This window comes from Chiloscyllium punctatum, chromosome 19, assembly GCF_047496795.1.
Source record: "Chiloscyllium punctatum isolate Juve2018m chromosome 19, sChiPun1.3, whole genome shotgun sequence".
Taxonomy (NCBI): Eukaryota; Metazoa; Chordata; class Chondrichthyes; order Orectolobiformes; family Hemiscylliidae; genus Chiloscyllium; species Chiloscyllium punctatum.
Genome location: NC_092757.1, coordinates 15,907,891 through 15,933,129, shown reverse-complemented (window position 1 = coordinate 15,933,129; position 25,239 = coordinate 15,907,891).

Genomic DNA, 25,239 nt, shown 5'->3' with positions numbered 1-25,239 from the left:
AGAGCGGTTCTAGCCACAGCTGAACTTCTGTTCAGTCATGCCTTCAATCATTTCACTTAAGTTGGTGAACTCAGTGAGCAAGGCCTGGTGAGTAACTGGTTCCGTGGAACGAGCAGAGTAGGTTACAGCTACAGCCTCAGCCATGCTCGATGCTTCTGACGGGTGCACCGTGCGTTGTGACTTGCTCGATCCTTTCCCATGTTTTGTCATTTCCACTTGACGAAACGGGATTAGTAAAGAATCTATCGCTCTTTTTAGTGTTGAATGTTAAGTAACTGGCTGGTATGGGGTGGGTTAGAGAACCACTTTACCTGTGCTGTGATGCAGACCCCAGTTAAACAGACCTTCCAGATCGCCACCATCTGGGCTTCCCCCTTAACATTTTATCGATATTACCATTTCGTTTTGAATTATATTCCTGGATGTTCTGGAGCAGTGTCATTTGGTACCACTGTCTACATTTACCCCCATACCGCATAATACTGCCAATCCCTGATAATCCTCGATACCGTTGTTATTTATGAACCTTCTGCCTGTTCCTCAAAATTATTCAATATCTCTGCATCCAATGCTCTATGGGGAAGAGAGTTACAAAGAACCACATCACTGAGAAAAAAAATAAAACTCAAGATCTGAGTGTGAGATTATTTTTTCTTTGTCTCCTTCTCTGAGAAAGAATATAATTACGTTAGAAGCAGTTCGGCGATGTTTCACTTCACGCATTCCAGGAATGAGTACCTTATATTATGAAGGATTTAACAGGTCACCCTTGGAAAGAGAGATGATCTTATTGAAACATACAAGACCTAGATGCGAGTGGATCAGATAGACACCCACTGGGTATAGTCTAAATTTCTTGTCATTTTCACAGAATCTCTACAGTGTGTAAGCAGGACATCCCATCCATGAACTCTACACTAACCCGCCAAACAGCATCCACCGGACCTGCCCCCCTACCCTATCCAAGTAACCCTGCATTTCCCATGACTAACTTACCTAACCTACACATCCCTGGGCATGATGGGCAATTTAGCAAAGCCAATCCACTCTAAGCTGCGGATCTTTGGACTGTTGGAGGAAATTGGAGCATTGGAGGAAAGCCACACAGAAAACTGAAGAGAGAATGCTCAAAATCCACACAGAGCGTCGCCTGAGGTTATATTGAAAGCAGCTCCTTAATGATGGGAGGTAGCAGTGCTAACAAGATATCCACCATGCACATCCTTCAGTTCCATTAGATATTTGTGGCTGACTAAAGAAATCTGCCTGACTTGTTCCTGTCACTGAACCTGACGCAGTCTGAGAACTTTATGATCGGCCACAACACCAACCTGGTTACATTTAAAGTTTACTAGGAGAATAGTTCATCCACTTTTCTAACACCTTCCACCCCGACCTCAAATTTAACTGGACCGTCTCAGACTCCTCCCTCCCCTTCCTAGACCTCCCCATTTCTATCTCAGACGACCGACTCAGCATGGACATTTACTATAAACGGACCGACTCCCACAGCTACCTAGATTACACCTAGATTACACCTCTTCCCACCCTGCCCCCTGTAACAATGCCATCGCATGTTCCTAATTCCTTCGTCCCAGGGAGAACAATTCCAATACCGAACAACCCAGATGGCCTCCTTCTTCAAAAACCGCTATTTCACCTTAGACGTGGTTGACGATGCTCTCCACCGCATCTCATCCACTTCCCACTCCTCCGCCCGTGAATCCCACCCCTCCAATAGCCAGAAGGACAGAACCGCACTGGTCCTCACCTACCACCCCACCAGCATCCAGATACATCGTATCATCCTTCATCATTTCCGCCACCTCCAAACGGACCCCACCACCAAGGATATATTTACTTCCCCACCCCTATCATCGTTCCGGAACGACCAGTCCCTACGCAACTCCCTCGTCAGGTCCACACCCCCCACCAACCCAGCCTCCGCTCCTGGCACCTTCCCCTGCAACCGCAAGAAATGCAAAACATGCGCCGATACCTCTCCCCTCACTTCCCTCAAAGGCCCCAAGAGATCCTTCTATATCCGTCAGAAATTCACCTACACCTCCACATTCATCATTTACTTCATCCAGTGCATCCGATGTGGCCTCCTATACATTGGGGAGACAGGCCGCCTACTTGAAGAACGTTTCAGAGAACACCGCTTTGACACCCGCACCAACCAACCCGACCGCCCCGTTGCTGAACACTTTAACTCCCCCTCGCACTCCGCCAAAGACATGCAGGTCCTTGGCGTCCTCCATCGCAAGACCGTAGCAACACGACGCCTGGAGGAAGAGCGCCTCATCTTCTACCTAGGAACTTTCCAACCACAAGGGATGAATGCAGATTCCTCCAGCTTCTTCATTTCCCCTCTCCCCAACTTTTCTCACATCCCTCAGACTCAGTACCGCCTTCTTGAGCTGCAATCTTCTTCCTGACCTCTCCGCCCCCACCCTTCTCTGGCCTATCACCTTCACTTTAACCTCCTTTCACCTATCGTATTCCCAAAGCCCCTCCCCCAAGTCCCTTCTCCCTACCTTTTATCTTAGCCTGCTTGGCACACCCTCCTCTTTGCTGAAGAAGGGCATATGCCCGCAGCGTGGATTCTCCTGCTCCTTTGATGCTGCCTGACCTGCTGCGCTTTTCCAGCAATACATTTTTAAGCTACATTTTAAATTTGTTCGGAGCAGTGGAAGAGTGCGATAAAAATGAAACAGTGACACCCTCCAACCTCAGTCAGAGCAGGAATTTGGAGAAATTCACCAAGTGGGAATTTATTCCAGTGGGAATTCTCTTTCCCAGAAGTTTCGGGTGGCTGAATCTTTATATTATATCGAGGCTGGCTTCGATATAATATAAAATGATTTTCCACAAACAGGTGAATCAGGGATAATAGTGCATCGGGAGCAAAGTGCAGCTGGGAACACAATGAGATGAACCACAACCTTATTTACTGGTGGAGTAGTGTCAAGGGGAAGAATGGCCCACTCATGTGCCTCAGTCCCATGTTCTGATGTTATGTTCAACCCTTCAGACCTGCTCACAGAGGCACATCGAGGCCACTCCGATGGTAAGGTGTACTTTTGGAAAACTACTTGGAAAATCCAGGCTGAGTCAGGAACCGACCCCCACCCCCAAGCTCTCTTTCCAGGTTTCCCCTCTCTGTAACATCTGCTCCAGATGTTGGTCATGTTACAGACCTAGATACGCTGGGTATACAGCCCCCACACCCCAACTACGGTTAACCTAAACAAATCATCTGCTGTCCCTGAATGCAACATTGTGCAACACGACTTCCAGGAAAATAACCTGTTAGTTTCCAATAGCGTAACATGTGAAATCAATAAATAGGAACCGAAGTAGGTCATTCGCCCCCTCAAGCTTGCCCTGTCATAAAATAAGAACATGGCTGACCTACTCCAGGGCTCAACTCCAATTTCTTGCCGACTCCTGTATCTCTCCACACTTCTCTGGGTTAAGTAATTCCAGATATTCACTACCTTCTGAGAGAAGGCATCACTTTGCATCTTAGATTGAAATCGATGTTCCTTATTCGGTATCTTTATCCTCGAGTTCAGCATTCTGCCCAGGAATGGGAGCAACTTCTCAACATCTCCCTTCTCAAGCCCGCTCTGTATCTTATATATTTCAGCAGTATCCCTCTTCATTCATTTAAACTCCAATGAATAATCACCTCACCATTATAGAGATTCTGAATAACCCAACCCTTTCATATCTGGAAGCCAGTTAATGATCCAACCGCATTACTTGCTGCATCAGCATGCTAACGTTATGCTTCATACTCAGGAAGACTCCAATCACTTTGTACTCCTCCTTTTTTTGTAAGTCCTCTCCATTAAATAACAGCCAGCCTTTCGGTTCTCAGTGTCTTCCACAAACTCGGATGTATATTGCACTCAGCTCCCTCCTTCAGGCTGTCCGTATAGATTGCAATAACTGATGCCATCGGACTGATATGTGTGGAGATCTAGCAGATACACCTTTATCATAAAGATCCATTAATCCTGACTGACCGATTTCTATGTGTTAACCAGTCATCATCGCATGTTAATGCATTATCCGTCATCCTACGAGCTTCCGGCTTGAGTAAGATCTTTTATTTTGTCATACCCTGCGGAAAATCTCTGAAAAGCCTCTTGCCTACCAGATCCCCTTTATCAAGTCCGCTTGTTATATTTCCAGGCATCTCCATAAATCTTTGCATGATCTTACAGGGCAAAATATAATTTCCCTTTCACAAACCCTCACTGACACTGCGTGAAGCTTTTCTTAATGTACTTCCTGGCCAGGTTTTCCAAACGAAACTAGCCCCATCTGCTTTCATTTGACCAAAAGGCCTCTAAATGTTTCCCATTCGTATGTTTGTCCAAATGAGTTTTAAATGTTATAGCTATATTGGCATCTACCACTCTTCCTCTGAAAGCTCATTCTATACCCGTACTGCTCTGTATAAAAACACTGCCACTGCGTCCCTTTTAAATCTTCCCCCTTTCACCTTAAACCTATGCCTCCAATGGTTGAACTCTCCCCTCCTGTGGAAAAGCCCTTGGGTATTCACCCGATCCATACCTCTCATGATTTCATAAACTTCTAATATGTCAGCCCACAACCTTCTACACTCCATCTGATACTAACTTCAAGAACAAGCATTTAAAGACAAGTGCTGCAAATTTGAAACTATATTAAGCATGACAGTAAAACAATACACAGCCAAAACTTCATACTATTATTTGTTTTTCTCCATATTACAATACTGAAGCAGCATGAAACGCTTATTTAGTGCCAATAACAAGTCACGCACCTGAATTTATTTGTCTAACGGGGATGATGATCTCGACAATGAAAACGTAACTATGGCCAGATCTATATAATACCATATAGTCAACATTCCCCCACCTGGCCTCCCAATGATCTTCTGTGCTTGTGTCTTCCTTATCTTGCACTCAATAGAGAGAATCCCTTTCCCCATCGCATCTTAATTTAAACCAGTTTCACAGAATCTTCTGTTATCTTTTTCCACACCCTCTTTCCCCTGTCACCCATTCCCCAACTCTGGCTAGGGATTTAAAGCATATTTTCCAATCATTTTGAGTTATGAAGAAATGTCACACTAGACTTGAAACATTAATTCTGTTTCCCTGTCAAATTTTCAATTAAAAAATAACGATCGATACTGGAAATAAAAATACCAAAAATTGCTGGAGAAACAGAGAGCTTTGTAGATGTTTCAATGCACCTGCAAGTTTATATCTGCATTCATTCCAGAAGATGCTGCAACATCATCGGCAATTTCTGTTTTGAACAATTTCCAATGATGATTGTGAAAGATGCCCAACATCCTGTCGAACATTGAGTGCCGTACACTGAGAACTGAACGATAACGCATGGTGACAAGTTCCTTGACTCTGGAACTGCATAATGCTGGCATCGCTGACACTGCAGTGCTCTGAATTATGGTCAGGGAGAAAAATAGAAAGAAACACATTCACTTCAAATACAGAAGATGGCATTACTGAAAGGAAAAGATTTAGATTCGTACCTTAAATTGATTGAGTTAAAGTAACAAATTGGAGGCGTGACACCATGGAAAGAATTTCAGCAGAATGAGAATATGAAAATGGAAGTGTTACCGCATCAGAAACCAGAGTAGGTCACTGAATACAGGGCTGTTGTGTGAATGGGGCTTGGTGTTAACTGGGGGACAGTCAGTAGAATTGAATTGTAGATATTGCAGATTAAACTGGGTTATCATCTGATGCTGTAGGTCACAGCAGCAACAGCAGAAGCAGAATTGTATTCAGTGACAATCTGTAACCTTTCCCTCAGGATAATCCCTCAGTCCACCATTACCCTCAAGCTGATCTATAGTTCAGTGACAAGTGTGGGTGAACATGCCAGGGTCAGTACCATGTGTTCCTTTACCTGATGACAACCCATTAAAGCTACCGCAATTGGCTGGTTACTCTGGAAACAGCAGAACTAACATCTTGTACAGAGGCAGAAATTATACCACGAGTAACAAATCAGATCGAAGCACTGTCATCCTGCCAAATCCAAGCATAAATGTCGATGGGCCATTAAACAAATGACTGGAGGAGAGGACTCCACAAATATCCCCATCCTAAATAATGGAACAGTCCTGTACATCAGTCTAAAAGTCAAGTCTGTGGTGTCTGCACTGTCCTCAGCCAGACGTGTTGAGTGGATGTTCCAACTTACCCTATCATGATGCCCACAGAATCACAGATGGCAGTCTTCAACCATTTCGATTCGCTGCACGTGACATGAAGAAACCGCTGAACACATTGGATACAACAAAGGCAATGGGCCCTGAACCCATTCCTGCCATGGGACTGAAGACATGTGCTGCACAATAAGCCGTGTCACTGGGGAAGCTGTTTCATTCCAGCTCCAACTCGGACATCTCCCTGGCAATGTGGAAAATTACTCAGCTATGTCCAGTTTCCTAAGAAGGGAATAAATACAATCTGACCAATTACCACCCCATCAATCCCATCACGACAGTCAAATTGGTGGGAGTTCTATATGACAGAGCTGTCAAGTAGCACAGAAATAACCTGCTCAGTGTGGTTTCAGATAGGTCTCCATGTGGAGATGGTGCTGTTGTGGAATTGTCATTGGATTACTAATACAGACCAGGCTCATGCTTGGGCAGCTGGTGGAAGATAAAAACAATTATTAACATACCAAGATCTAAAATCTGGTGTCAGTAATAGTGATCTTGTGTCCAATGTTGATTGTAAACATCGATTTCCTTCCCCAATGTACTTTCAGGAAGTGAATCCCCCGTGCTTTCCTGGTCTGGACTAAAGGTGACTCCAGACGCACAGACATGTGATAAACTCTTCAATACTCCCTGAAACGGCCAAGCAAGGCACTCATTATATCAACTGCTCCGAACTCTTAAAGGATATACCCGGAGAGAACACCTGGCTCCAACTTTGATGTCGGAAAAGGGAACGGGAAACATAGTCCTGTTGACCCTGCAGAAACCTCCTTCCTAACGTCTGACGGTTTGTGACAACAGTTACTGAGCTTTCCCACAAACTGTACAGGAACGTCGGGAAATGAGTACGTCACACAACACATCGGGCTTTCTCTGTGCAAGTTAATGGTCGAACATCTCCTTAATGCAGTTTTACCCATACAATATTCATATCCCTTAACATGATTAAACATTGTGAAATATAAAGTGAGAACTGCTGTAGACCCTTCAGCCCATCAATTTTGCACCTCCATTCAATATACAGGCAGTTCTCAGATAACACGTGTTGATTAAATACAATTTGGTTGCAATGTAATTCATGAACCTTTTTCCATAAAGTGAACTCCCGTTCATTGTGACGCAATTCCTTGCCGGGAACCAACTGAACAGCAAAACCCAGCCTCAGGATCCTCTGTCTGCAAAATGTACAACAATGTGTTCAGCTAAAACAGGAATGTAATCCGCTCTGGAAGCCTTGAAAATGAGCCTGAAACGGGGAATTGTAGTATCCATTTAGAAAGAACTTTATTTCAAACTGTGGGGAGAATCTTGAGGAGAACTGGAATTTCCCCATCGGCATCACGTGATCAGTCAGCCTCACGCGCTTTCTGGTGAAGGGTGTGGTGAAAGGTACACTGCTGTAGTCAGTGACCTGCATTTTGAAAGTGTTACATTTACAGCACTGTTTTATTACAATATGGGACTTAAAGATTTATTTAGACTTTGCTAGTATGTGCGTTAGACTAAATTAAATTTTTGGCTTTACTAATATTTTGGGGGTTCGCCCCTTACCCTCTTTTTCCCATAGGCCCCATTATTAATATTGCACGATTTTGCACAACACGGTGTTGCACAGGAACACAGCGACTGAGTTATTGGAGAACAACCTGGACTAATAGCTGATCTATCTTCACACGATACTCCGCTATCCTTTTAATTTCCAGAAATCCTTATTTATATTCAGTGCCAAGGTTTCCACAGCCCGAGCTGGGAGAGAGTACTCCTGGTTCGCCAGTCTCTGAGTGAAGACATATATTCTCATCTCAATGCAAAGTGGCCCGTCTGTACTTAATGCTGTGGCCCCTTGTTTCAGGCGTCCAAGCCAACTTCCAATCTGTCTCGCCCTGTCAGAGTTTTATATATTTCACCCTGATCACCACTCATTTTCCTAAATCCCATGGAAAACAGGTCCAGTCGCCCAAAACTCTGTTCTCACAACAAGCCTGTCATCCCAGAGATCAGTCTGGTCATCCTTCCCTACTCTCCCTAAATGTCAGGTTTGTCCTTTATTGGGTAAGGAGACCAAAACTGCACACAATACTGTACAATGTTCGAGATGGGGTCTCACCAAGGCCCTGTACAGCTGCAGTAGGATACTCTTACTCCTGCACTCAATTCCCCTGAAATGAAGGTGAATATATCATTTATCTGTCTAAATGCTGACTGCTCCTACAATATTGCTTTAGTGACTGGTGTACAAGGTGATCCAGATTCTTTTCAATGTTACAGCTCCCCACTTGCTGGGTCTATATACACTGGTCAGCGTGTCAATGACATTCCCAGTACTGACATCTGGCTTCAGACTCACTGTCACGTAAACTCAGAGGGCTGCACAGAAATAAACGAAAATGCAGCTTAAGATCCTTTATAGAACAACATGTTTCAAACATTCCCTTTTCAAATGAGAGGCTGCCATTCTATTGTTCCCATCAAAGTACACAACATCTCATCTCTGCCATTACTCTCCATCTGCCACGTATTTTCCCAGTAATTTCACTTGTCTCAGTCACTTTGGAGTTTTTTAACATCTTCCTCACAACTCACATGCTGATATCGTTTAGTGCTGTCAGCAGTCTTGGGAATATTGCATTTGAGCCCGTCAACCAAATATATGATGTGTATTGGGAATAGCTGGGGCCCAAGACACGATCCTTGCCGTATCCTCCTAGACTTCCATTTAAAAAAATATGTTGTTTTATTCCTGCGCTCTGTTTCCTGCCAGCTCTCCCATTCTAAACCATGACCATACATTAGACCGAGTCCCTCAGGATTCGAATTCGCACAATAGGCTTGCGGCATTATCAAAAACCTTTCTGAGATTCCCTTCATATTACATTGACACCTTCTCCATAATGTTGCTAAAAGCCACTTTCTCAAATATGATTCCCATTTCATAAATCTCTGTTGACTTTGTCTATGTACATTAATTTCATTCCGATACTTTCTCTAAACTGTTTAGTTGCTAATTTCATTCTCTTCCCTTTTTCTAACAAGACTAAACATCCCTAGGAAGTTTTCTTTTTTATTTTGTTTTCCTCTGTGAAGGCATAACTGAAACTTTTGTTCCATAGTTCTACCATTACCCGGTCCTCAATTATCTGACATCAAACTGTAAGAAAGCTGCACATTTTTTCTCTTAATTTTGCCATTAACATATTTTCCGAAAGTATAACAATTTCTGTCTTATAAACTTTGTTAAGATATTCTTCAGAAACCTATCAAATCCTATTTTTAGGTATTCACTGATTGGCCTTCTACAGCCATACAATCACAGAAGCAAAGACTCTGTACTATCAGAAATACAGCAGGGTCTACATAAGGCCCACTTTCCGACACAATACGCCTAGCCGTGAATCTTAAGGCATTTCAAGTGCACGACCGTGTATTTTCTAATAATTTTGACTTTGCCATGATATCTCCCCTCTCAAGAAGTGTACTTCAGACCCCAATACACACTGGCTGAAAAGCAATCCTCAAATCCTCACTAAACCGCAAACCCTTCACTTTAAAAGTGTGCCACATTGATTAAAAGGAACAACTGCTGTCCATCCACCCTGTCCTTGCTCCTCGTAATCCTATCCTTCAGAATCACGTCCCCCTCAGCCTCCTCTCCTCCAAACTAAACAACCCAAGCTTATCCAGCCTCTCTCCACAGCTAATATGCTCCATCCCAGGGAACATTCTGGTGAATCCCTCTGCAAACCCTCCCATGCAGTCACATCCTTCCTGTAATATGGTCCCCCGAACTGTACAGAGTATTCCATCTTGGCCTCACCAAAGTTCTGCATAGCTCTTATAATCTGCGCCTCAATGTTTACAGTCCCTTATCCTTTCCCAAATTGTGTATGAACCTGTCCACTCACATTCAGGGATATGTGGAGAAGCACCCTCTGACCTTTCTGGTGTGCTGCCATTCATTTGTCCTCTCCTGTCTGGTTCCTTCTTCCAAAGTGTATCGCCTCATATTTATTAGGATTACATTCCATCTGCCATTGATCTTTCCAGATGACCATTCCATCTGTATCTTCCCCGAATTTAAGGCCTTCTTCCTCAATGCCAGCGAACAGCCAATCTGTGTCTCAAACACAAACTTACTTCTCACACTCCCCACCCCTCATCCATATTCACAGCGACATCATTTATGATTACCACAAATATTAAAGTTGAAAATTATACAACATCAGGTTAGAGACCAACAGGTTTGTTCGGAGGCACTAGCTTTCGAAGCGCTACTTCTTCATCAGGTGATTGTGCGCTTTGATGAAGAAGCAGCACTTCGAAAGCTAGTGCCGCTGAATAAACTTGTTGGACTTTAACCTGGTGTTATGAGATTTACAGCATTGTTCACCTAGTCCAACATCAGCACCTCCGAATCACAAACAAGAAGAGATACAGCACTGATCCCTGTGATATACCATTGGACACTGGCCTCCAATCACACAAGCAGTCAACCACCACCTTGTGTCTCCTACCACTAAACTTCATTTGGATGCAATTTGGCAAGTCACTAATGAGACCTACCTGTTCCCTGGTTATTCTGTTCCGCTGGACACACTTGTAGAATATCTGGGAATTCTCCCTAATCTTGCCCTGCCAGCAGGTTTCCATGCCCCTGTGTTCGTTCGTCCCCTACGCGTGCAGAATTTCCTCCTTATTGCAGTCTTAAATGGTCTATCCTTTATCCTGCCATTATTTCCCTTGAATGTGGATTAGGCAGCCGGAGAAACATCCTGATAATTTCCTACTTGTCACGTGTTTTGTGAATTTTATGCATTTCACAGTGACCCATCTCTAATTCTTTGAAACTCTAGAGAACACAGGCCGAGTTTCATTATCACGCAATCTCGCCAATTGAGGGATTAATCTGGAGAATGTCCATTGAACTTCCTCTGTGGTCAGTATATTCTTTCTCAAATTTGGTGACCAAAACTGTACTCAATATTCCAGGTACAGTACTCACCAACACGCTGTTAAACTGCTTCAAAATGTCTTTACATCTATATTCTGACTCCCTTAAAGCAAGGCAATCCAAACTTTAACTTACCGCTTGCATATATTCCTCCAAATACCTTTCGCATTCATTGCATTTATGAACTCATTGTGTGAGTTCTTATAGAAAGCCTTCTGATAATCTAAAATATGCCAATTGTACTGGTTCCCCATTATCTATGCTGTAAGAATCAACTTCAAACAATTCCAAAGTTTGTCAAGTATGATTTCCCTCTCAGAAATGCATACCGATCCTCTCCAATGTTGCTGTTAATTTCTAAATAACGAATATCACATCCTATATGATTGACTCCAACAGTTTCCCCACAAATTTAAAGTTAATTGGTCTGCAGTACACCACACTATCTCTTCTTCCATTTGCAGATGCTTGGATCACTACCGTACATCTATAGTGCTTGGATTATGTTTACTAATGTCCATTTATCTACAACGGCTTCCAGACTATGCAGAATGCATTGGGTAATAGAACACAGTCATCGACAGTGCAACTAATACTTCTATTAGTGGTTTATTTCTGAAGATTCTGGTATGAACTACATCTGGTTTGTCATGGTTAACAATGCCCAATCCAGTTGCATGTTCAAGTAGAGCCTTGTTACTGATATAAATTGACTTTATGTCTTTTGATCAATAAGTCCTATATAATGACGTTGTAATTTTGGGTGATTTTCTGGATCTTCCTCCATGAAGACAGATGCGAGGTAACTGGTTATTTGCTTGGCCATTTCCCTGTTATCCATAATAAGCTCGTATCGCTTGATTGCAGATTTCCACATTTGACTATACTTCTCTCTTTCCTTTGAAATATAGAACATAGATTTATGCAGTCTTTGAGTTCCTGTTTGTTTGCATGATGGTCGCTTTTTGATTTCCTTACCCGTTTCATGGCCCTGCTTTTCTGGATCGTAAATTTCTGAGAATTCTCAGGATTCCACAATGTCTGGAATTCTTCTGAAGTCACTTCCTGTGATTCATGTAATCTTTAATTTATTATGCTAATCATTATTAACCCACTTTCTCACGCTTGGGTGTTTTACCTGAAATAAATAAAGATATTTTTCAGACTTTGTAGTATTTCTATAAATCTCCTGGTACTGACCAGATATATTCAGGAACACTGCAGGAGGACAGGAAAGAAATATCGGGGGCCCTGGTTGGTACTTTTGCATCAGCGGTAGCCAACGGGTGAAGTCCTGGAGGACTGGAAGGTAGTGAATGATGTGCCCTTATTCAAGAAGGGCTACAAAGAACAAACGGGGAACTATAGACCAGTAAACCTAAAATCTGTAGCAGGTAAGTTACTTGAGAAGATTCTGAGGGAGAAGATATACATGCATTTGGAAAAACAGGGCCTTGTGAATGGGGGATTATGGCTCACACATTTGTTAGACTGCTTTGATGAAGTGACCAGTAACTTTGGCAAGGGCATGGTTGTATATATACTCTATATGGATTACAGTAAGGCCTTCAATAAGGTTCCCCATGGTACGCTGCTCTGGAAGGTTAGATCATATGGAATTGAGGGGGAGCTGGCAAATTAGGTCGAAAATTGGATTGATGATAGGAGGAAGAGAGTAATCGTGGCAGGATGCTTGTCGGACTGGAGGCCTGTGAGAGTGGAATGCCTCAGGGGTCGGTGCTGCGACCATATATTCATATATTACATATATCTATGATTTAGATGAGAATGTACAGGCATGATTTGTAAGTTTCAAGGTGACACTAAAATAGGTGGCATCGTGGACAGTGAGGAAGATTATCAGAAATTTCAGAAATTACAGCAGTACCTTGATCAGGTGGGGAAGTGGGCCGAGAAATGACAAATGGAATTTAATTCAGATAAGTGTAAGTTCTTGCATTTTAGAAAGTCAAATCAAGGCAGGAGTTTCATGGTGACTGGCAGGGCCTTAAGGATTGCAGTGCAACAGAGTGACGTTGGAATTCAGGTACACCGTTTTCTGTAAGTGGAGTCCGAGGTAGACAAGGCACTGAAAAAGGCTTTTGACTCACTGGCCTTCATCAGTTAGAGCACTGAGTATCGAAATTAGGGACTGGATTAGTGGTGCTGGAAGAGCACAACAGTTCAGGCAGTATCCAACGAGCAGCGAAATCGACGTTTTGGGCAAAAGCACTTCATCAGGAATAAAGGCAGTGAGCCTGAAGCGTGGAGAGATAAGCTAGAGGAGGGTGGGGGTGTGGAGAGTGTAGCATAGAGTACAATGGGTGAGTGGGGGAGGAGATGAAGGTGATAGGTCAAGGAGGATAGGGTGGAGTGGATAGGTGGAAAAGAAGATAGGCAGGTCGGACAAGTCCGGACAAGTCAAGGAGACAGTTACTGAGCTGGATGTTAAGAGCTTCAGAGCAGAGGAAATGACCTGGGAGTTGCAGTGGGAGAGGGACTCCCTGAGATTCTTGTAGAGAGAGGAGGAAAACTTCTTCAAGGCAGGCATCCTTGCAAGAGGATTCGCAGTAGGGTTAAAATCAACAAGGTAAAAACAATGACTGCAGATGCTGAAAACCAAATACTGGATTAGTGATGCTGGAAGAGCACAGCAGTTCAGGCAGCATCCAATGAGCAGCGAAATCGACGTTTCGGGCAATGATCAATCTAGCTCAATTTTCAAGTACTACCTTGTTGCTGATATGAATGGACTTTATGTCTTTAGTTCCACAAGTCCCATGTGATCACTTTACACGGAGGTTTCCTGGCGCTTTCTCCATGAAGGCAGATGCAAAGTAGCTGGTTAGTTTCTCTGCCATTTCCTTGTTCCCAACAATAAATTCTCCTATACCTTAAAAATTTCCACATTTGGCCTTACTTTGGATTATACACTAATCCATAAACTTTGGTACATGAATCGTAGATGTTAGCAGACTTTGTGTTTCCTGTTTGTGTGTATTCATGTTCTTTTTCATTTCCTTAACACTTTCTCCTTCCTTATTTTCAGAAAAGTAAATCTCTCAAAATGTTCAGGTTTCCACAATATCTGTAATTCTTCTGAAGCTGCTTCCTTTGATTTAATGCAATCATTAATTTCTTACGTAAACCATTAATGAGTCACGTTCCCTTTCGCTGGTGTTTGTAACTTAGTGATATGTACGTATCTTTCAGACTTTACAGTATTTCTATCACTAACAGCCAATGTTTGTCTCACACTAAATGTCATATTGTATTTTTCCAATTCACTTGACCCTCTAGCCTTCGGGTTTCCATGATATTTGAACATGATAAAATGTTCAAAAATTCTATATTGCTTGCAGGCCCCATGTAAAATACAACATATTAATGTCACGATTGCCCAATAGCTGCCTCAGAGCACGGTAAGTAATTACTCCTTCTGACCACACAACACCACGCCCGAAATAACCTGCTCTCTACTTTGGTTCACAACACACTCTTCAGCCTAACTCATATACACTTATGAAATGTATTTTTCACAGCATTAGCAATCATTTAGTTAACGCAGTTTAGATGCAACTTTAGATCATCCAATATTACTGCAGCACCCACTATATTTGCATATCTAATTTCCAGAGAATCGGATGCACAAAGTTGCACAACAGTTTTGGTTTAGATAAATAAGGCACCAATGTGTATTCCTCCTTGTTTGCAAGTTCCATACAAACTGATTCCGAAAAACCTGAGGGATGTGGCGTGTGGTGTTATTAGTGATAGACGTTGACAAGACATTGGGGAGGTACACCCCGATGCTGAGATGATCTGAAGAAATGCAGATCTATGCACATGCAAAAATAACCTTCCCCATTCGGCCTGGGCAAAATGTCTCCCTATTCTCTCTACTCCCTCACACTCTCTGTATATCTGTTACAGCACCTACTCCCGAACAAGGCTCTTGCTACACTACTCTCACCTTTGCATGCAACACTCTCTTTCCTTCACTCTCTCTGTCACTGAAAGCAAATTGAGATTGAATTTATTGTTTTGCCAACATTGAACCAGTGAGACAATTTGATGCTGGGGACATAAAAATGCGAACATTTTGAAAATTAGGGAGAAAGCAGATGCCTTCGAGACAGAAGAAGCCTGGGGATCAACCATCTTGCTCCGTAAGATATTAGGAAATACTCACTAATCATGTATATTTTTTCATATGAATCCTATTCACAGTAAACAGAAATACGACGACCCAGGGAATTCAGCAGCCAGGAGAGTAACAACACAGAGGACGGCAGTGGCTGTGTGGTTTTGATATTAAGTTGATGTAATCTTCATAAGTGTCTTATTGAAACATCATAATGTTAGAGATTTGGGGGCAGTTGTGGGGGGTGGGTTGGTTAAAGTTGTGGTGTAATGTTCACTTTTACAGTGAAAAATAAATTGGCGCTATTTTCTTTAAATAGTGGAATTTGGGAATTCTCTGTCACTCATATTCTAATAAATTGTGAGGTGCGGTGAGCTCTCCTGGGTGTTTGGTTTAATTAACAGAGGAGTTCACCCCCATATCGTAACACTTGCAAAGACCAACAGAGAGAAAACAATAATGAGTGAGAAAGTTAAATATGAGGGTAAGTAAGCCAGTCATGTAAAGAAAGACTGTAAGAGCTTCTTTCGATACATAAAGGGCAAACGAGAGGCAAAAATGGGCATCTGATCGATAGAAATTGACACAGGAGAGATAGTAATGTGGAACAAGGAAATGGCTGAGGAGATGAAAAATTACTTTGTGTCAGTCTTCACGGTTGAAAACACGAGCAATATCCCAAACATTGAAAAGACTTAGTGGACAGACCTGAGTATGGTGGCCATCACCTAGGAGAAGGTGTTGGGAAAACTGAATGTCTTGAAAGTAAGTAAATCACCTGGGCCAGATGGACTCCACTCCAGATTTCTAAGGCAGACAGCTGATGAGACAGGGGAGGCGTTGGTGGTGATCTTTCAGGAATCTCTCGTATCAGGGAGATTCCCAGAGGACTGAAAACTCGCTAACGTGATACCCCTGTTTAAAATTAAAGCAAAAAACGGAAGATTACAGACTGACTAATCTAAACTTGGCTGTACGTAAGATCCTGGAATCCATTGTGATGGATGAGATTTCTGAATAGTTGGATGTGGATGGAAAAGTAGGGCAAACTTCGCATGGTTTCATCAAGGGGAGGTCATGCCTGTAAAATCTGCTAGAAAACCTTGAGGATTTAACAATCAGCTTAGGGGGTTAGGACAAGGAGAACCAATGGATTTCATCCACCAGGACTTCCAGAAGATCTTTGACAATGTGCTGACAGGAGGCTACTGAATAAGGCAGGGGTCCATGGTGTTAGAGGCAAGGTGCTAGCACAGATAGAAGTTTGTCTGTCTGGCAGGAAGCAAAGAGTGTCGATAAACATGTCCCTCTCAGGTTGACAGTCGGTGACAAGTGGTGTTCCATAATGCTCAGTGTTGGGACCACAACTTTTCATTTTATATATTAACGATCCAGATGAAGGATCGGAAGGCTTTCTATCTACGTTTGAAGATGATACAAAGACAGGTATAGGGTCAGGTAACGCCAAAGAGGCAGGGAGGCTCACGAAGGATTTGGATAGGTTAGCATTATGAGCAAAGTAATGGCAGATGGAGTCAAAGTGGGAAATTGTGGCAACATGCACTTTGTTAGGAAGAATAAAAACATGGACTACCGAGAAAATTCAGTTGTCTGAAGTGCAAAGGGACTTGGGAGTTCTACTCCAGGATTCTCTCAATGTAAACCTGCAGGTTGAGACAGTAGTTAGGAAAGCAAATGGAGTGATGGAATTTATTTGGAAAGGATTTGAATACAAAAGCATGGACGTACTTCTGAGGCTCTATAAGGCTCTTGTCAGACCATATTTGGAGTAGTGTGCGCTGTTCTGAGCCTCATATCTCAAGAAGGATGTGCTGACCTTGAAATGGCTTCACAGGAGGTACGTGGGAATGGTCTCAGGAATGAAACGGTTAACATATGAGAACGTTTGAGGACTCTGGGTCTGTTCTTGATGGAGTTCAGAGGGATGGGGCGGGATCTAATTGAAACATACAGAATACGAAATGGCCTGGACAGTACGGATGTTGCTAAGACTTCCATTGGTAGGAGACTCTCGGACCCAAGGATACAACCTTACAGTAAAAGGGAGATCCTTGAAGAATGGAGGTAAGGGGAAATGTCTTCAGCCAGAGAGTGGAGAATCTATGGAATTCATTTTCACAGAAGGCAGTGGAGGTCAGGTCATTGTGTATATTTAAGATAGAGGTAGTTAGCTTCTTGAGTATCAAAGGGATCAAGGATTACAGGGAGAATGCAGGACAATGATTTTGAGAAACTTGTCAGCCATAATTGAATAGTGGATCAGACTCAATGGGCTGAATGGCCGAATTCTGTTCCTATATCCGATGATCTTATGGTCGTAAGCCGCAGTTTGTTGTCCCCTCTCTCTCACTTTGTCCCTTCTGGCAGGAAAATGTGAGAGTAAAAAATCTGTGAGTCATCTTTAACAAACTTGGAGCATTCCTGTTGAGCATTCACGGGAATCGCTCCAGTGATTGAAGGAAAGGAAATTCTGCTAAATCCAACTGTTCCAGGAAGAAGTCCCATACCAGCAGCTTGTTTGAGTTGAATAACTCGGAGACAGAATATCAGTTGGGACGCATTATCCCTTTTCCATTTGAAATGAGTTCAACTACTATGAAACTCTGGAAATCTTTTCCTATTCTTTTTCGTCTTCAGACATGTGCGATTGTGTATGTGTCTGTACGTGTGTGACTGTGTCTCACATTTTTCGAGACACTGGGCTAGAGACACTTCAAAACTGTTGTAACCAGTGGAGAAGTGGGGCTGGAAAAGGACACAACGACCCCTCCAAAATTTGTTGGAGCAGAAATGAGAAATTAACATGGGCTGTTCAAATGGGAATTCTTTTCCCCAGATGTTTTAGCTCAAGATGGCAGCTCAACACCACCATTTTCAGCGTAATTAGACATGGTCCATAAATGTTGGCCTATCAACAACACCCACATTACATGAACAAATCTAAAATGATAAACTGCGGAATTAATTGGATGGAAACAAGACTGATAGATAAATGCCTGTTGCCTTCCAGAATTGTTCTGCCTGTGTACTTTTACTTTGTGCAGTTTCCTAGTATTGTGCCGGGATGCTTGCATTTATTCAAAGTTGTGTTTTGCAACATTTGACAGACAGGTGAATGGAGGAAAATTGTGGACAGACTGAAAAGTGCTGCGCAGACCACAATCAGATCAGCCATGATCTTATTATCCAGTCGAGCAATGACAAAGTGTCTAATGACCCACTCCTGCTCCTCGGTTCTCTGTTCCTATGTTAGAATCAGTCCTTCAAACCACTTGTATAGGAGCAGATGGAGACCACTTGCTCCAAATACCTGGTTCACAGTATTACAGGATATCATTCAGTCCCTCAACACTGTGTGTTTTTCTGTAGGTTGGAAAATGTGATGGGAAATCCAAGCGGTGTATGAAAGTGGTCTCCCACCTCTTAAAAAAGTGTCTCCTCTCTGCAAATGGTGTTTCATTTGTTGTAGACCCAGGTTCATGTGAATATCCCGCCCATACCTCTCTCAGAGATGGCTCACAGAATTCTTTTCTCTCATTGTCCTCAACATTCAATAACAACATTTCCAGGAAAATTAAAACCATTAACTTTCCAAAGAAAGAATATGAGAACATAAAAAGAGGAGTAGTAATTTGGATGCTCACACCATTGTATGCTATCATGGCTGAACTACTGTTGGCATTAACTCTTCTTTAATGCGCAATTCTTCACACCCCTCAGCTCTATGACAGATCAAAAATCCATCTACCTCCTTTTTAAATACTTGGAGTGATATTGCTCCCCTAACTTTCTAAACCTGAGAATTCCTAACATTCACTACCCTCTATGAGAGGAAAACACTTTCCACACAGACACCATCACATATTAACATTAACAAAAGTGTTTAACTGACCTGCTTAGGTAAGAGGGATTGACCCTGATATCAAGGCTGGATATGACTGAAGAATTTATCCTCAGAGGCAATTATATATCCAGAATCATGCATCCCGAGTGAAATAAAAAATACAAACCTTGGAAATTATCACCTTCTCAGTGTCTGTGTAGAATATAAGGAGTGATTGTCCATCACCATCAAGTTTCAATGCAATGACCTCTTATTGTCTGGCAGTGCTACAGATTAACCTTCACTCCCTCGTCTTTTACCATCAGCCAAGGGATTAGTCTCGTGAAATTCCTTTACACAGCCTCTGTTGCAATGAGATAATTCCTTTTAAAGGAGAAACATCTGTCCATAATACCGTAAATACTGCCTCAACTACACTCTCAGTGATGATCACAATAATTCATTTCCCTCACTTATTGGTCTTCGTATCTTTCTAGTGACATAAAAACCCATTCCTTCTCTATGCACTGCCACTGTTGTGGAATTTAAAAGTTCCTTACATCTGTCTGTCAGCATCAGTAGAGCCAGTACCAGAGGTGCCCGTGGAGATGAACATCACTCTTGGGGAGAGACTCAGTCAGAAAGATTGCACTTGAAATAGGAATGGACACCTACCTGAATGGAAATGAAGTGTAGGAATAAGGAAAACAGGCAGAGGAAGGGAGCTAACTTTACTTTTGTTCTTCTGTCACGGGATGTGTGCAGTCCTGACAAGGCCAGTATGTTATGCTGAGCTTGAACTGAGTGACTGGTTCAGCTGTTCCACAGGACAGTCAAGAGTAAAACATATTGCTGTGGGTTTGCCCAGACATGACTGGGGAAGGATAACGCATTGGCTTCTCTGAAAGACATGGAGCAAGCAGATGGGCCTTTTCTCACAAATGATGACATTTTCAGTTCAATTACATCAATTTCGTTCATGAGATATCACCAGATTATTATTCTGTGCCTCTCGATTATGTGTCAATGATTTAAGCAGCATGCAGTGTGTGCCCGTCTGACAGAATCTGTGCAGTAAACAAGTTCAACATACTTAAGAGCAATTATTCTGTAATTGACATGTGGTTACAAGGGACTTGATAAATTGTTTCCAGATTTAACAAAGGCACAATTGATGGTTTATTCAGAAGATGCACTGAGGCAGAGGAGGAGTCGCGGATATCATGATGGTGGTATTGGACAGGATTAGTGAGTGGGAGGATATAGAAATGCAGATCTGTGCAGGGCTGGAAGGATTATGGAGTTTCAGAATAGTCTGGTTCTCCTCACAATTTGGTGAGTAATTTGTCATGACTAATTTGCTAGATACAATTTGTGAGGAATGGAATATTTCGTTGGAATTGAAAATTTTGACATCCACCTTTCTAAATCTTAAATAATATGTGCAGCAATATGTCCAACCTGGCTTAATGAACAGATTGAATGAATTACCAGGAACACCAACTTAGCGAGGATGGGATAGTACCCAACTTGAATCACCATCAGGACATCATAGATCCGCAAAACAAATGAGATCCAAGGCCGAGAGTGACGGTAAAGACCCTTGGATAAACTCCTGTCAGTTGCTGGAACATTTCAGTCGAATGTTCTCAGATTCTGATCCATTGTGGAACATTCCAGTCTAATGTTCTCAGATTCTGATCCATTGTTGGAACATTCCAATCTAATGTTCTCAGATTCTGAATTCTCCTCCCCCTCTCTCTGGGTCTGCTGATCCCTGTTAGTGCTGTCGCTGATGCTCCGCTGATACTATGGGATAACACATTGAACCGAGTCCCTAATTAACAGAAGAGGAAAGCCCTCCAGTGACACATTTAGGATGCACGGAGATGACATCAATCACAGTCGCTGAACAAATACCTCCCGTTAACCCATTTCAATTAAATACTTATTATTAAAATTCAAAATTATGATTAAAATTTACATATTCTGGATGGGATATGTAGGGGTGACTGAGGGAACAAATGTTGGGTCTGGTAGATCAATCATGTGTAAGCATTCAATCTGCCTTGGATATGGGAGCAATGCCAGAGATTTATCAGAATATAAGCATGCTTCTCCATTTATAAATTGAAACATAAGTTCTCTATCTACTGATCAGGCACTGCAATATCAGGAAGACATTGAGAGAACTTTTATCGTCCATGATCTGAGAAGATAATATCCGTAAGACTACGTGCGGTTATTTGCAGACTGTGATATGGCTATGTTAAAAGAGAATTGTACCTAAGAGATAATGGAGACTGCAGATATTGGATAATTCAGTGCAGGTAAAACATGGCAGAGGAAAATGCACAGTAAGCCAGGCAACACCCGAGGAGCAAGAGAGTCGACGTTTCAGGCAGGACCTTTCTTCAGGACTGTGGAGGGAGAAGGGGCTCAGAGAAAATGGGCGATGGGCTGATGCTGTGGGAAAGATCAGTGAGAGGTGAGTGAAGGTAGGAGGTGATAGTGATAGATCGGTGGGGAGTGTGGAGCAGATGGTGGGAAGGAAGATGGATATTAAGTCTCCTCGAGAGGACAGATGTGAGTCCGGGGGTTGGATCTGGGATCTGGGTTGGCCAGGGGAGATTTGTAAACCAGTGAATCCAATGTTCATGCCGTGTGTTTGTAGCCTCCGAGGCAGAAGATGAGGTGTTACTGGTAACATCCTGGTAATCTCTTCTCAACCATCTCCAGCTTAATAATCTCCTTCCTATGACAGAACTGCAGACAGTACTTCAGAAGGGGCTGCATCAATATCCTGCACAATCTCAGCATGACTTCCCAACTTCTAACCACAAATATATGAGCAATGAAGTAACCTTAAACACCCTACGCCACCAACTTCAAAGAATTATACCTGCGCCCCTGGGTCCCTCTTGTCTATATAAGTGCCAAAGCCCACCATTAATTGTCTAAGCTCTCCCCTTGTTTGTTTTTTCAGAATGCAATGCCTCACATGCATCCATGTTAAACTCCATCTGCCACACACCAGCCCAGTGAGTTATATTACTGCCCCCTCACACTCCCCCTTCGGATTAAAACGACAATCCCCTCTCCAGATGGCCTACAAACACCAGCCTTGAGTTTCCCAAAGACCCAGAGCTTGGTTTGCCTTGTGCAGGCAGAGGGAGGAGTCGGTATGAAAAAGCTGGAAAGGAAACAGTTGCCTTGTATCAATGAATGATTTTAGGAGGAGGGAAGCCACATGATAGAGATTTGAAATAGTGACCAGTGTTTTGGGCCCAAAATTGTGCTCCTTTCTCCTCTCTGGTGTTCAGTATTGATATCTACTCGAGATCCTTCATAGTGCAGAGTGTGTCTGCAGGTTTCTTTCCCTAATATAGCAGACTACTGGTAAAAGACATTTAAACCGGAAATCATAGCCAAGGCAATTGAAGATGTTCATTGATTATCTCAATGGCATAGCGAATGCACTCAACATCCTTTAGTTGAGGTTGATAACTTGTACTTTTTCTCAATTAGAAATGTCCCCTGTATAATTTGGTAATGTTAACCAGAATATAATAAATCCATACACTTCATATATGACCCGAAATCTGGGCATGATTTAGGCCTTGTTTAATGGATAGTGCCCAAGTTTCTGCGCCGGAGCTCTGGATTCGATTCCAGTCCATGAATGTCTGATAGTGCCCCTATCTCTGGAGAAGGTGGAGTGCATTCATGTCCTGTGGAGTTGTGTCACAGCATGTTACAACGGGATGATGAACAAACACACAGGCGCATCATGTTGCAGCTTTAGGATTTAATGCTGAATGACGGTATTGTCCCTATCACTGCGCCAAAAATTCTAGTTTCAAATACCACAGAGCTGTTCCATAATATATCTGAATAAGTTGATTAAACTTTTTTGGAATCATGCCTTGATGGAGCAGGAAGAGGTACGGCTACTGAAGTTGAGACTATAGACCCAGGAGGACTGAAAGCGCAGCCAACCGTCTTGATTGGAGTCACATTTACACTTTCTAGAGGCTTATCAAATTATGAAGGGCATGGATCGGGTGAGTGGTCAAGGTTCCTTCCCCCCAAGGTAGGAGAGTCTAAAACTAGAAGGCATAGGTTGAAGGTGGGAAGAGAAATATTTGAAAGACAATGAAGAACAACTTTTTTTTCCTGCAGAGGATGGTGCTTGTGTGGAATAAACTGCCAGAGAAACTGGTGGAGGCTGGAACAATTACAACATTTAAATGGCTTTATGATTATTGAGATATGGGCCAAATGCTGGCAAATGGGAGTGGATTAATTTTGAATAATCGGATGGCATGAAAGAGTTGAAGGGTCTGTTTCCCTATTGTACATCTCTATGAATCATTGATTTAATTAATGAGGGTCTCTTTGTAATCTTTAGTTGTTCACCAATATACAAACACTGTCCACTGTACACTAAAACTTGATGTCATCCGCAAATTTTTGAAATATGCCTTCTATAACTCTCATCTAAATCATTTATATAAATGACAAACAAAAGAGGACCCAACAATTTTGCCTCTGGATCATCGCTGCTCACAGGATTCCATTTCAAAAACCAACCATCCACCACCAGCCTGTCTCCTGCCATTAAACAGATATACACAGAAACACACACGCAATCACACACACATACAGAGACACCGATGCAACTATGTCTTTAAGACAAAGGTTAGATTAAAACAACGATCGAGAGTTACAGTGAGAAGGCGGGAAAGATGTGTTGAGAAACACACCTGACAGAATCAAATAGCAAAGTAGACTTGATGGGCCAAATGGCCTATATCCAATTTCTTATGCTCTGTGGCCTTAAGGTGTCATGATTATTTTCCAAGGGTGCAGTAGAAGCTAAGTTTGATAAATACTTGACTGAACAGTCAATGGGACTGTGGGATACGTTTGAGGGGCTGAATGGTATATGTTTGTTCCTATTTGCTGTGCCCTTGTTCCTGAAAAGAGTAGATGACTTGCTGTGAGGTTAACACATTTTAAAATGAAAGGGTTCTCCCATTTCCATTTGAGATAACGTTGCTCCTTTCTCCTTTGGATTATGCGATCTGTGGCGTTCTCATCCCCCGGGAACAGTGAAGTCTGGGTCATTGAGAATATTCAAGGTTGATCTTGACTGACTATTGATGGACTGGAGGGTCAATGTTTTTGGGAACTGACGGGAAAGCGGTATTCAGTTACAATCAGACCAGCCATGGTGTTTCTAAACTGAGCAGCAAGTTGGAGGGGGCGAATGGCCAACTGCTGCTCCTACCTCATTCGTTGCTCTGTCAATTCACCCCCAAGGCTGTTACAGAGGGAGAGAAAGATACCATTCAGCCAGTCGGCATCGTGATAATACAGCAGGATCAGGCCATAATGCACCTCTATGGGGTTAGGCAGGAATAGAATGAAGTATTCAAATCATTTCATTAAATTTCACAGCACAGGAGGATGCCATATAACCATTCCAGGCTGTTACGCAGGAGCAGGGGTGCCTTGGCAGCCTCAGGAAATACAGAGTAGAGATCATTATTCATTTTGTGTTTGGAAAGCTGTAACTAGTGGAATTCTTCAGGGAACTGTGTGAGGTCATCAACAAATTACAATCCACACCAATGAGTTGGATGGAGAGGATGGATCTCAGTTTGCTCATACATCAGGATAGTCAATCAATAAGATGTCAAATGGAGACAGAGCGTCTCCAATGAGATACAGACAGGGGAGAGCAGAGAGTCAGCAATGGGATACAGACAGGGGAAGGGCAGAGCATTTGCAATGGGATAGAGACAGGGGAGGGGCAGAGCATCAAACAATGGCATACAGACAGAGGACAGTTTTGAGCAAACCTTCAGCAGAAAAAACGTACAACATTTCTGTGATGGGAATTTTCTGTTTTGGGGAAAAGACAAAACAGCAGAAAATTATTTAAATGCAAGGAGAATGCAGAACAGAGTGGTTCAGAGGGATCTGTGTGTCTTAGTACATGAATCACACCAAATTACTCTGAAGAT